Source organism: Amblyomma mixtum, chromosome 3 (genome assembly GCF_055824585.1).
Source record: "Amblyomma mixtum isolate Tamu chromosome 3, ASM5582458v1, whole genome shotgun sequence".
Classification (NCBI taxonomy): Eukaryota; Metazoa; Arthropoda; class Arachnida; order Ixodida; family Ixodidae; genus Amblyomma; species Amblyomma mixtum.
Window position 1 is genome coordinate 307,705,712 of NC_143014.1, and position 12,663 is coordinate 307,718,374.

The following is a 12,663-nucleotide window of genomic DNA, read 5'->3' on the forward strand; positions in this document are numbered from 1 at the left end:
ACCAGGGTCCTCAAACAACTTGGGTGTTGACCAAGGGCGACGGCGACATTATCGCTACTTACAGTCTTCCCATGTTGCTGCCATCCTTTTCTTTGACGAGTGCGTGCGCGGTAAACGGTTTCTCGCACCGACGACGCAAACGCCTTGCTTAAGCCCACGTACGAAAAGTAGAAGTCACGATTGGCACACAAACTGAGGTGCCAAGTCGACGCTTCTTCAGCGCAAAGGACGCGAAATCCATGGCAGCAGTGGGCAGCACTTCCACTTTTTATGCGTGGGCTGCAGCCATGCGTTCGCGCTGTCGGTGCAAGAGCACTCTTGCTGTTCACTCACGCGGTACTCTGCGAAGAAAAGGATCGCAACAACATAGGAACAGACTTTGCCGTTCAGGAGCAGCGCGCAGCGATTATGTCGCTGTCGCTCTTTGTAAGCCCCCAAGCTGCTAGAGGAGCCGGGTTCAGGCTTTGCAAATAATTTACCTGTGAATAAAACGCGCAGGCAGCACACGTTAAATTTATAGTCAACTAGAACATTAGCTAACATTCAAAAGCAGCAGCCTTATCTTTGTTATCATGGCTACGGTGTCGGCCGACGCTTCCTTCACCGTACACACAGCCGCTCATTTCAAGGTTAGGGTCCTCCAGCTCCTTTCGAGACTTCACTTGCTAATGGATGGTAAAGCATGTCCTCAACGCCAGGAATTCGTGGACGTCCGAAGCATCGACTCATGGCCACAAGCCCATGTGCTGGACGCAGTCACGCACCGCTGCAGCGTGAAAGGGACCATGCCGATTGTTTTTAAACATGAAATGCTTTTAGCTCCCGTTGTCGGCTTTGTGGTGACGTCACGCCGAGACCGAGAGCCATCATCCGGGCACTGAAATCCGCTCATCCGGGCACTGAATTCCACTCATCCGGGCTCTGAAACGAGAACATCCGGGCACCGTACGAGACTTAACCAGATTCAACGAGACTCTCTAAGCCCTCCTACGGGACCGGCATACAAGCGCCGGTTGCTCTCCAAACGAGTCACAAAAAATAACTGCTGCCAGTGTCTTCTCAATGTTTATCAAGATATCAGTCGAGCTGTGTATTTGATAACGCACGGAATTATAATTTCCGATTTCTAAAAAGCACATACATGCCACAATACACTTCGTTGTCAAACGTGATCTGTTAGGGGCTTTGAGAGAAGGCCGCTTAGAGAAAGAGGGCGAGAAGGGCTTTCGGCGGAAAACTTTCGCTCCCTCCCCAAGGATGGCGCTGCGGCCCCACACTCACGCATGTAAAAGACCGGCCGCTTGGCCTTCAAGCCCTATCCCCCTCTGGCAGGCAGATGTATACACGCTCGCGGAGTATTCGAACGCGCTGCAGATACATTCTTGTCAGGCCTGCGTCTCGTCGTGTCCGCGTACGCTTCTGCATTGTCCTGCATTTCAATGCCGCCACCGTCACAGCTCCTTAAGCCGAGCAATGGAGCCTGTATTAGGCCCGTAAACATTTCATGCTTACTCTACTCTCGGTTACGGGAGAGGCGCAATTTTTTGCTTTCTCCTCATAACGTCGTCTATCGCGTTCTGATAGCGTCGCTGCATGATCTCCATGAACCGGAGTCGTCCTCTTTGCAAACGTATAAGGCTACTTGTAACGCGTCATTTACGAGAAGTTATCACGTTCATGCGTACATCGGCGCAGCATGCTGCCGTAGCGGCTGCGGTGACTAGCGGGCGTCTGCTAAGGAGTAATACAGAGAGTTCCGTTTTTATCAGGGGGATTTAAAAAAAATTCCTGTGAGCAAACTACTGGCCTAATCGAGAGCAAACTTTGCTCTCAGGGTAGCATATTATTGTCTACGTTCTTTGAGATGTAATTAAACGTCGCTACATGCCTGCATTTCCTGAAATTAAGAAAAAACAGCCGTCAGCTGCGAGTAAAGCTGTCGCAGACGCGAGCCAAGCAGCTGGTTTGACAGGGCGCGCCATCTGCCGAGGCAAACGACGTCCCGGCTCAGTGGGTGGAAAGGCAGCGCGCTGGTTTCGAAGATGCGGCTCGTCTGCTTGTCGAAATAAATGCGACAAGAAAGAGTCGTCGCTAATAATACTGAAAACCACGGGGAAAATGTGACATCGATAGCACAGCACACAATAATGCTAAGTTGTCGCTTGTGGTCGTGCGTTCGTTTCGGTGTCGTGGTCCATGAAAGGCACCGCAGTTGAAGGATCCGGAAAGATTTTTACCCCAGGTTCTTTAACAACTTGAAGGAGGCGCCGTTACCGTTACCAACTAGCCGTTACCAACTAGCCCAACTTAATGTTTTAACGAAGTTTCTTTAACAAGCGCTGACTTTGAACAGTACACAGGCGTTCTAGCTTTTCATCTGTATCAAACTGACATGATGCTGCAGGCTGAAAAGAATGGGCAGAGGGTGCCCTGGGTATCTTAATTAGATTGCAAGGATATGTGCCTATACTTCGAACTGCCCTCCAGCAGCGTCAATACATCGTTGCAGCCTTCGTAACCTCTGAAAACGATGCCCTCTTGCGGTCCGTGACTTTTGAGCATGCATCCTCAATCTGCTGCTTGAGCTCGATAGACGTTTTCACTCGACCCGGGCTGTACACTGTGCTTTTCAAATTGCCGCACAGAAAGAAGTCTCAGGGCGGTAGATCTGGTGAACGGGGAGGCCATGGCATGTTGGGCGAGCCTCGTGCCATCCACATGTTGGGAAAAGTGTTGTTGAGTCAGTTGCGGACGCTTTTAGCGTAGTGGGCCGGAGCCCCATCCTGCTGAAATATGCACACTTCCTTCTGCATGTGTCTGTCTTCCAGTTTGGGAAGGACCTGATTTTCGAGCAGGTCCAAATATCCATCAGCGGTAACTGTGTCTTCGAAAAAAAAGGAACCGACGAGTTCTTGGCGCCACAGTTCGCACCAAACAAACTGTGCGTGGGAAGTGAACATTCTTTGTTGAAAAAAATCTTGGATTAGTCTGTGCCCACAACCGTGTGTTCCGATTATTGACCCGGCCGACGAGATGGAAAACAAACGGCTTCATCTGAAAATGATAGAAACTGGAGGCTATGCGCTGTTCTGCGCGGCAGAAGTCAAGGCGACGCTCTCTGTCACCTTCCGACAGCTCTTGCGCGGTTTTCATTCGGTACGGATAGTAGCCTTTGTTTTTCAAAGCTCGATTAACAGTTGCCGGCAACACGCCGAACAACAGCGCAGCGCGCTTGCGGGACAACTGCGGGTCAGACAAAAATGCGCCCTCCAGGGCATCGGCGATGCTGCGATGGGTTTTACTTGCATCGGTTCTCTTCTTTCTCGCGACACTGCCTCTTCCTAGGAAGGTGTTTTTCCATCTCAGCACAGAACTTTCGGAGAGACTGTGACGGCGAAATCTTTCTTTGATTTTTGTGCGTACGAAGTAGATCGAGCCAGATTCAAGGAGCCACGACGCAGCTGCAGCCTTTTTGTTCGTTGAGTACACTGGCATATCACCACACTCGTAGTAATAAACGATGCGTGACAAATCGAACACAAAATGTTAATCTTTCCGGCAGGCAGAGAACGGAAAGCAACTCAAAGTCGTCCGAACAAACCAACTGTCGCAAGCAGCCGACACCGAAACGAACGCGCGACCACAAGCGACAACTTAGCATTATTGTGTGCAGTGCTATCGATGTCACATTTTCACCGTGGTGTTTAGTATTATTAGCGACGACTCTTCCTTGTGGCATTCATTTCGACGAGCAGAAGAGCCGCATCTTCGAAGCCAGCGCGCTACCCTCCCACCCACTGAGCCGGGACGTCGTTTGCCTCGCCTTCCGGCAGATGGCGCGCCCTGTCAAACCAGCTGCTTGGCTCGCGTATAGCTCGCGTCTGCGACAGCTTTACTCGCAGTGGACAGCAGTTTTTATTGCGAAAGCAATACTGCTTGCACTTTTCTGCCATCGATGGTCGTGGCGCCTCCTTACACAGCGGCGCGTCACGTGACCGTGTGACGTCACGACAGACCGAGATACGGGGCCCCGGCTCGCGCCACCGATGGCGGAGGTACAGCCTTACACTAGACTGTACTAGAAAGGTTTCTGTCTAGTACACTCTACTTACACGCCAGCGGCGCCGCTCCACCACGTGACCGCGTGACGTCACGACAGACCGAGAGCCGGGGCCCCAGCTCGCGCCATCGATGGTGGAGGTACAGCATTACACGCCGGCTCCATCGCTGCCGAGAGAGTGCGCTCGCTAGAGCGGGATAAAACGGGGGGGGGGGGGGGGGGGGCTGCAGCTGCGCTCCTCTCAGTGCGCTACGTCGGATGATGTGTACAAGGAGAGGCTGGAACGATCTGCTGCGGCCAAGCGACGGCGCCGCGCCGAAGAAACAGACGAAGAACGGGAAGAACGGCTAGCTAAACAACGAGCGTATGCAGCAGCCTGGCGAGCACGCCGGTCAGCATCGCTTGATGCGGGTGCATCTACAAGGGCAGGGCCAAGTTTAATGAGTGGTGTTTATCTTTCCTCATATCTTTCAACTTTCCTCTATCTGCACGAGGCAGCGGTGGTGGCTCGGCTGGAGCCAGTAGACAGGCCCGTGCACTTTCCTTTTCGTCCTTCTCTCAGTCGCAACTAAAGCAACCGTCGGCGCAGAGCGGCGGTAGACAAGGCATATGCGGGCTGAAGAAACGGATGAAGTTGCTTTCGCAATTTCCGGGCTTAACCAAGCTGAGCCTCTGCCAATTTTTTTCTTAATTTCACGAAATGCAGGCAAGTACCGACGTTTAATTACCTCTCAAAGAACGTAGATCATAATATGCTACCACGAGAGGGAAGTTTGCTCTCGATTAGGCCAGTAGTTTGCTCACAGAAATTTGTTAAAGGGCAACTCCGGCGATTTTTCAATGTTCATTGATCGTAATGAAATTTTAAGTCTGTATTCTTTATGGTAGTCTGATATCTCATGTAAAATTTCGCACCTGAAAGCGGCGTAGTTTGTTCGCAAGCGAATTTTGAAGACAAGCGCTCCTCGACGCGAGCGGCACCCATTGATCGAGCAACTTCTACAGGCCACCCTGTGCTGTGACGTCACTAGCGTGTCGGCGTGTCAAGCTGATCGGGCGCGCGCTGACGTTGGTAGTGCAGGGGAAAACTGAAAATTGATTTTGAGCAATGTAAATGGCGCAGTAACAGACACCCGAACCCCTACGTAAGGGAGGAGTGAAAGAAGAAAGGAAGAAAGAGGTACTGTAGTGCAGGTCTCCGGAATTATTCCGACCACATGTGCAATTTTGCGCCATCTCTACGTATCTGATGTGATGTGTACGCCAGAGTGATGGGTCACGGCAACTTCTGATGTGCTGTGGGCTGCACAAATTCTTCATCTGTGACAACGGCCGTGATCTACCATAGGTTTGCTAGCGATAAGAACCTTCGCGACAATTGGGTGAGAGCTGTCCACCGTGTCAGCTGGTCTCCGAGGGATCATTCCCGCTTGTGATTGGAACATTTCTCGCCAGATTGCTATGAAGACAGCGTGTACCTCAGACGGAGCTTTGGACTCGCTAAGGCTTCGTTGAACCGGTGCTTGAAGGCAGATTCTGTGCCAACGTTATTCGAGTACAACCGCCCATCGCAGCGGCCGTCAAGAGGAAGCAGACCACAGTGAGCATGCTCAAAGTATGTTGGATTGTAGAACTGTAGCTGGCGTGAATTCAGTTCCAAAAGCTCGCCATCGAGAGAAAGCTTCGCAAAGAGAGGGCTGTTGGTGATGCATTCATCTGTAAGGACGTTGTGCACCGCGGCAACGTGCCGGCAGCAGATTCTTTCATCAGGCCGGGTCGGCCGGCACTCGCCACACGAACAGCTATCAGCGGGAGCATCAAATTAACTTTTGTTCTGACGATTGTGTCAGAAATGCATGTACGAGAAATGACTCAAATACTTCTCCGAGTTCAGATCGTCTCCATGCTGCAGGTGACGCGGCCTGTGGTGTGACTCGGCTAGCTAGTGCGGCGGTGGATCATACCTGAAAGGCGACTCGTCCAGTCCGAAATCGTCGAATGAGTCGTCTTCTAAAGACTCGCTGGTCTCGGAAAAGCTGTTCTCCGCGCTTCAGTCTCGTCGACAGCGCGGCTCCGAACTTCGCAGCGCGGTGAACACGCTAGTAACGTCACAGGCAACACCACACGAAGGCACCTCCCTGGTTTCGGTTTCGCGGTTTTTGTTTCGAGTTTTGCGTTTTTTGCCGTTTAAAAATTATTTTTTGGGTTGCTTTTGAAAACCTTGTATCGTACACATTACAGGAGATTCTTAGGAACACAAAACAGCCATTAACTTAACATGGCTGAAAAATCGCCGGAGTTGCCCTTTAAAATCCCCCAGATAAAAACGGCATTCTCTGTACAAGATGGCCGCTCACCCACAATGCACCACGCCAAAGTATTGCGAAAACCGTCCCGTCGAGGTGCACCACCACACTGCATATCCCCAGAGGGCGCAGCTCACCGCCCGCGCCATGGAAGTCTCAAAGAAATATAACTTTGCGGTCTAGCAGGTTCTTGAACGAAAGATTTGCACCCGTATCTACTGTGGGCACACAGGCACATGAACGATGTTTTTCAACATAATAACCGATGGAGTAATTTTTTCCCTGCCTTTCCGTCTCTCTCTCTCTATATACGGAGCGCACAGTCTCCAGCGGCCGCGCTGGCTTTGTTTCCCGGCGAAGGCGATGGGGGACGCCGGGGTGACGAAGAACGGCGCGCAGAAGAGGAAGGCGGTGGTGAGAAACCTCGGTCGGAAACGGAAGAGCGGCTGCGTTGTCCATCGGGCAGGGGATAGTCGCTCGAGGTCGAGCTCCATTGCCAAGGATAGTTGTAAGAACGGTTACCTGCAGGAGCAGGTTGGACGGGCGGCTCTTATCGAGGCGGTGGACGACGGCGGCAGTAGCGTGCGGTGTGCCCCTCGATGCCGCAGCGGTGGCACACGGGAGCGGTGCGACGAAGACCTTGTTCCTTAGAAGACATCCGGGCACTCACTGGTGAAAAATTTACCGGCGGTTTCAATTGTCAGTAATGCGAAGTTTGAGCGCAACGCATCACACGTCACCTGGCACGTGGCGTATTATGCTGCTAGCCACTCTCCGGGGTCTTCCCGTGGCAGCCACCAACCAGGTGGCGTTTAATTCGTTCTGTTACTTGGACACCCGGTTACGACGACTACGACGCGGAACGCAGGAACGGGCGCATAAGAGATGCGGTCTAAAATGTCCCATCTACCTGCAGCCGATCTAAGTGAGGTGCAATACTGTGGATGCTGCACGTGTGCCATCGCAAAGCGTTCCACGAAAAAACGCTAACAAACATGAAGCCTGTTGCACATGCAAGAGAAAACGCTAGCGAATCCTGCCGTCGCGGTGCAAAAACTTTTTTGAATCGTCGCGGCGGTGAGCGGCGATGTTCCAGCAAGTTGGAAATTTTCGCTGGGACGCGCCGCTCAGTCGCCCATTCGCTTGCATGTGAACCAACCTTAAGCCTCTCGCCTCAGACACAAACAACCCGAAGCGAGGGTTCTTGCACAGCTTCCGCTCACACCGTTCGACCACTTTCCTATGTGGCACTCTCGGTGAAAGAAGACGTATTACATTCCCTGCTATGGACGAGGGTGGCGCTGGTGAACACTCTCAAGGTTAGGTTGCACTACACATAAGTACCCCCGAAAGCCAAAAGATTAGACAGTCGTCGCCGCAGTGCGGTAACAGAGGACACCTTAAATTTCCTCACTGTGCGCTTTTCTTTACACTACCTGTAGAGCCTCTCCACAAGGCAGACGACTCAGGTACTTACATGGTATTTGTTTCCTGTACCGTGGTATTGGCAACCTTTTGTAGCATGAGCTACACTGGTTGACGTTGAGCAGTTTCGCGTGGCTCCTGGAGAGCCGTGCTGCGCATGCGCGAGGAGCAGTGATGTCACACGGCGCACAGCCAGCCCCTGGGGTGACTCATCGACGAGCGCAGCTGACGTCGTCAAACGGATGACGGGTGTCCAACCGATATGTGAGACATCTACTGCGTAATTTCCTTTCCTCAAATACAATTGTAGCGTGAGCTACACTGCCCACAGTCTCGCCGTTTCGCGTGCTTCTTGGACGACGATACTGTGCATGCGGAGGAGCAAGTGACGTCACTACGCACAGCTGGCGTGCCTCGCCGCGCCCGCTCGCCTTCCTTTCCTTAAAATGATCGGAGTGTAAAACGTTGTCAGCGCTAAAGCCAATAAATACAATGAATGCCGACGGCTTACGGCTTCAGCGCCGCGTTTCTGGCACAACGTTGTCAATGCCTGCAGACCACATCTCTCTCTCTCATCACCCCACGTACTTTTAAGCGCGATCCAGGCGTCCACTGACCCAGGGAGCCATAATGCGCGCTTTCTTTCCTTAAAATGATCGAAGTGTAAAACTTCGTCAACGCCAACGCCAATGAACACAACTAACGCCAACGGCCTATTGCTTCAGCGCCGCGTTTCTGGCACAACGTTGTCATTGCCAACGCTTGCAGCGCACACCTGCCACTACCGCCACTTAGCTTAAAACATGGTTGAGGTGTTCACTGTTCCAAGAGGGCAGTTATGCGCCTTCTCTCTGGTTCAGGGGTCCACGGAGATGTGGACACCTCGTCCTTGCCTCACGCTACGTATATCCTGGCATAGCAGAGCTAAGCCACTGCCAATTTTTCTGGAGTTCCTTGACATCAGTGTCAGCGTTCCAGTCTAAACTTCACTCATCGACGCTGCCTGTCAAGGCATGACTTCATGCTGAGGAGATGTTTGTGGCATGGACGGTGAATTGCCACCTATGCAATGCCCCAAAGATCATTGACGATTGTTTTATTCTGTGCAAGGAGGCTGCGTTCTTCTGGGACATATTTACGGCGAACACTTTAGAAGGACACTGAAATCACCCATATTAGTACCCGTTTTTTAAAGCGAAAGCTTTACTACTTGCACTTTCAGCCTTTGCCGTGGCGCGGCGGTGCCACCATTGACCTTTAGTTGAGCTCTGTGTGACGTCATGTGTGACATCACGCCGAAGAGAAGGGCGACCGACTCGCGCCGTCGCAAGCCGCGGCGGTGCCACCACCGGCGCCTACCTCCTGCGCTCTCCGCTAGGAGCGCAACAGGTGCTTTGTGACGTCACGCCGAAGAGAAGGGCGACCGACTCGCGCCGTCGCAAGCCGCGGCGGTGCTAGAGTGTACTAGCGGTGCTACCAGCGGCGCCTAACTCCTGCGCTCTCCGCTAGGAGCGCGATTGTGGCGTTGCGCTGAAGAGATTAGGCTCGACTCACGTCGCTAGAAAGCAGTAGCTGTGCCAACCTCCAGCGGCTTAACATTGCTTCGCGATCTCGCGCCGTCCGCGTGCGACGGCGGTGCACATGAACGGCGGCCTGACTGGACTGGATTGTACTGGACTGGATTGGATTGGATTAGAATAGATTAAATTAGATTAGATTACATTAGATTAGATTACATTGGATTGGATTGGATTGTATAACAGATGCATCGCCACAAGTCTAACCACAAGACCACCACCAGCTACACTACCAGCTGAACCATGGCGTACGTAGGTACGGATATTGCTTTCGCAATTACCGGGCTTAACCAAGCTAAGCCACAGCGAATTTTTTTCCAGTGGAGAAAAACTGTGTTGTTCCGTGTTATCTATTTATGTAGCTGTGACTATTTAGTCTCTGGAAGAGCCGTATGATGGACCGCCACTCCGAATCACCGCGGTCATCGAAATCTTTGTTCCGTGAGCAGTGCGCTTTTGTGCGGGGAGTATATGTTGCCCTGGAAGATCCGCCTTGCTGGCTCCCATATCTAGATGCATGTGTGTGCCTCCCAGACTTTTGATGTTTGGGAGGTGGGGATATGCAGGGGTATATGGTGGGCTCGTATCACACAGCCTGGTGTTTTGTGGCATGGGCATACTCCTATTTTCTTTTTCGGCACTATTTCCATGCAGTGAAGAAAAAAATCGTCGCCGTAGATCAGTTGGTAGAGCACCGGACGCAAAATTCGGAGGTCAAGGATCCGGATCCTAGCAGTGGCGTGTTTTTGTTTCTTTTTAATCAATTATCGTTAAAAATAATTGCCATATTAAGCTCCTACTGATGAACACCAAAACTTATTTTTAAAAAAGTACATCCGCTATGCTCCTTGGTTTCGGTGATTGTTGTCTTCCCTCACGTGCGACAGCGAGAGGCAGATATAAGCCGCCCGTCAGGGAATTCAAGATACAGCAGTCCGAGAACAGCGTGACGAACTGCCCGCTACCGATTGGCATTTATTTTTTTTTATAAAAGCACAACAATTTCAATGCATCGATATAACACATAATCACTTCATCGCAAGTACATATAATTTCAGTAGCACCTTTCTAGGAGTTTATCGCATCCCAGCGAGCGCGATTTCCTCATTGCTTCTGTGTAATCACTGTTTTTTTTTCTAGCTATCGTACCGCTGTTACATGACGCCCACTTTTCCTTACTTATTTCCGCCGCGTGCAACACAGAATGTTTGGATGCTTTAAAGAAAACGCATATTTATATTTCTTTGTTCTGTAATAATAGTATTAAGTGTGTTTTAACGCATCAAGGCGACGCGGAGTCTATCAGGAACGCTGTAGTGGAGGTCTCCAGATTAACGTAGACCAGCTGGGGTTCCTCAGAGTGGACTCACATCGCACAGCACACGCCCATTTTTGCATTTCGCCGCCATCAAAATGCGGCCTCGCCACCAGTATCGAACCTGCGACTTTGGATTCAGTAGCCCAGCACCACAGCGACTGGGCCATCGTGAGAGGTCTTATTCATTATCTGCTGTCTGAGACAAGGAATGCCTCAGAAAGTGAATGTTGCCCAACGTGATTGGTTCATTGCGCCTATGCTTCACATATTTATGGTACACGACACAAAGAAAAGAAAACAATTCTCACTCAGTGCTTTACGAGTTAAAGCAGTACTAACAATTCGATTAAAGCTGTATGTAAGCATGTGGAAGGGGATACTATAAAATCCAACATTTCACATCAATCTGGCGTAAAATACTTGCAATTACCAAAAGCACATTGCGGAAACGCCAATTAGCTTTCTTCCTAGACAACACTTCGTTCAGTTTAGCTGTTGAACTGGATGCCATTTCAACTGGGTGCCATTTTCGCACTCCATAGCGCAGACAGCTATAGGTGGGTAAATCTACGCGCTGGCACATGCCGTTTTGTCTAAAAAAGAAAGTATGCCGTGTTGCGAAATATGTGCGGCTGAACCCAGTCCTGAACCGGTTCGGAACGGTTCATTTGAATCGTTCCGGTTCGGGTTCAGTTCCAAGATGGCGAAAAAAATTTCGGTTCGGTTCGGTTCCAGTTCCGGGCAAAAATTCTGTTTTTTTGGTTCCGGTTTAGGGTTCAGGTTCGGTTCCGGTTCGACACCCTGCTACCATAGTCATATCCGCATTCCGCAGGTGGTAAGTCACAACACATGCGGCAGCGACCTTAGTAGTGAGCGAGTGCTCGTTTCGTGTGGAGACACCGAAATTTTCGCTGGCGTGTTCATCGTTTCAAACGGTGGGCAGTACCGCAGGACACGTGATACGCGCTCCGCGTATATTATTTATTACTGCATTATTTATACTGAGCAATTTCGGTTTCGGTTTCTGAGCTGTTTCCGTGCGTTGTGACGTCATGATGAGGGAAGGGCAGCAAACCTGGTCACGTGGGCCCCAAAAGTTGTGACACACGGGGCTTCTTCGATTACCCGCGCTCGGGCAGCCCGCTGGCGGCCCGCAAGTTCGTCTCTGACAGGAAAACGCATCATGGTCATGTGGGCTGGCGGCCACCGGAACCAGCCGGTCGGCAATCACGGCGGCAAGCAAGTCGCGGATCACGGAGGGCAGATGCTCTCTCTAGCTTCGCGTTCTGCGTCTCATTGCTACGCACGCGTACGGTAGAAATAGGCTCGAAAGGCTATCGAAAGGCTCGAAATAGGCTTGGTATCGAAAACAACGACTTGCAGTTATTGAGGGCTGCGTGCCGCACACTGCAGAACATGTAGCTGATCAAGCTCGCACTCGTATACATCGGCAACGACAACGCGAGCGTGTGCCTTCGGTGCACTGTGTAAGCTTCAAGAAATCCTCAAAAGCATGCGATGAGCAATCGCAATCTAGCATGTTTCAGTCGACACCACATAGGACTGAAAAACTGCCCGTGCGTTGTTTATCAAACGACAAGCCGCACTCTCGGATTATTGCGTGTTTGCTTACTACGCAGTAAGTATATATGACTGGTATGACCGCAGACGATCGAGCCTGGTGGACTCTGGTGTGGTCGTTGCGATTTCTACGCTAGTAACCTGCTTCCTGTAAGCTGTAAGCAGAAAAGAATCGGGATACGTTCGTTCAACTGTAGTCTGTCGGCCGCTGGCTTTTGCTGCGAGCAAGGAACGCATAATCTCGGCAAAAGCGCATATCAGCTTGTTGAACGTCCATCTAGAACAAGCGGGTGCACTGTATAAATTTAGCTGCGTATCGTTTCTGTAATAATACAGTTTTATAGCAGAGAACTGGCAATGAAATGAAAGGCGCTACAATAAAGCCCTGCGTGTCGG

At 51.2% G+C, this 12,663-nt stretch overlaps 1 protein-coding gene across 1 annotated transcript in view; it reads left to right on the forward strand.

Moving 5' to 3' along the window:
• The window catches only part of LOC149355535 (uncharacterized), a 37,094-nt gene that overhangs the window by 330 nt on the left and 24,101 nt on the right, over nucleotides 1–12,663 (forward strand). The gene's annotated exons all lie outside the window — the stretch shown is intronic.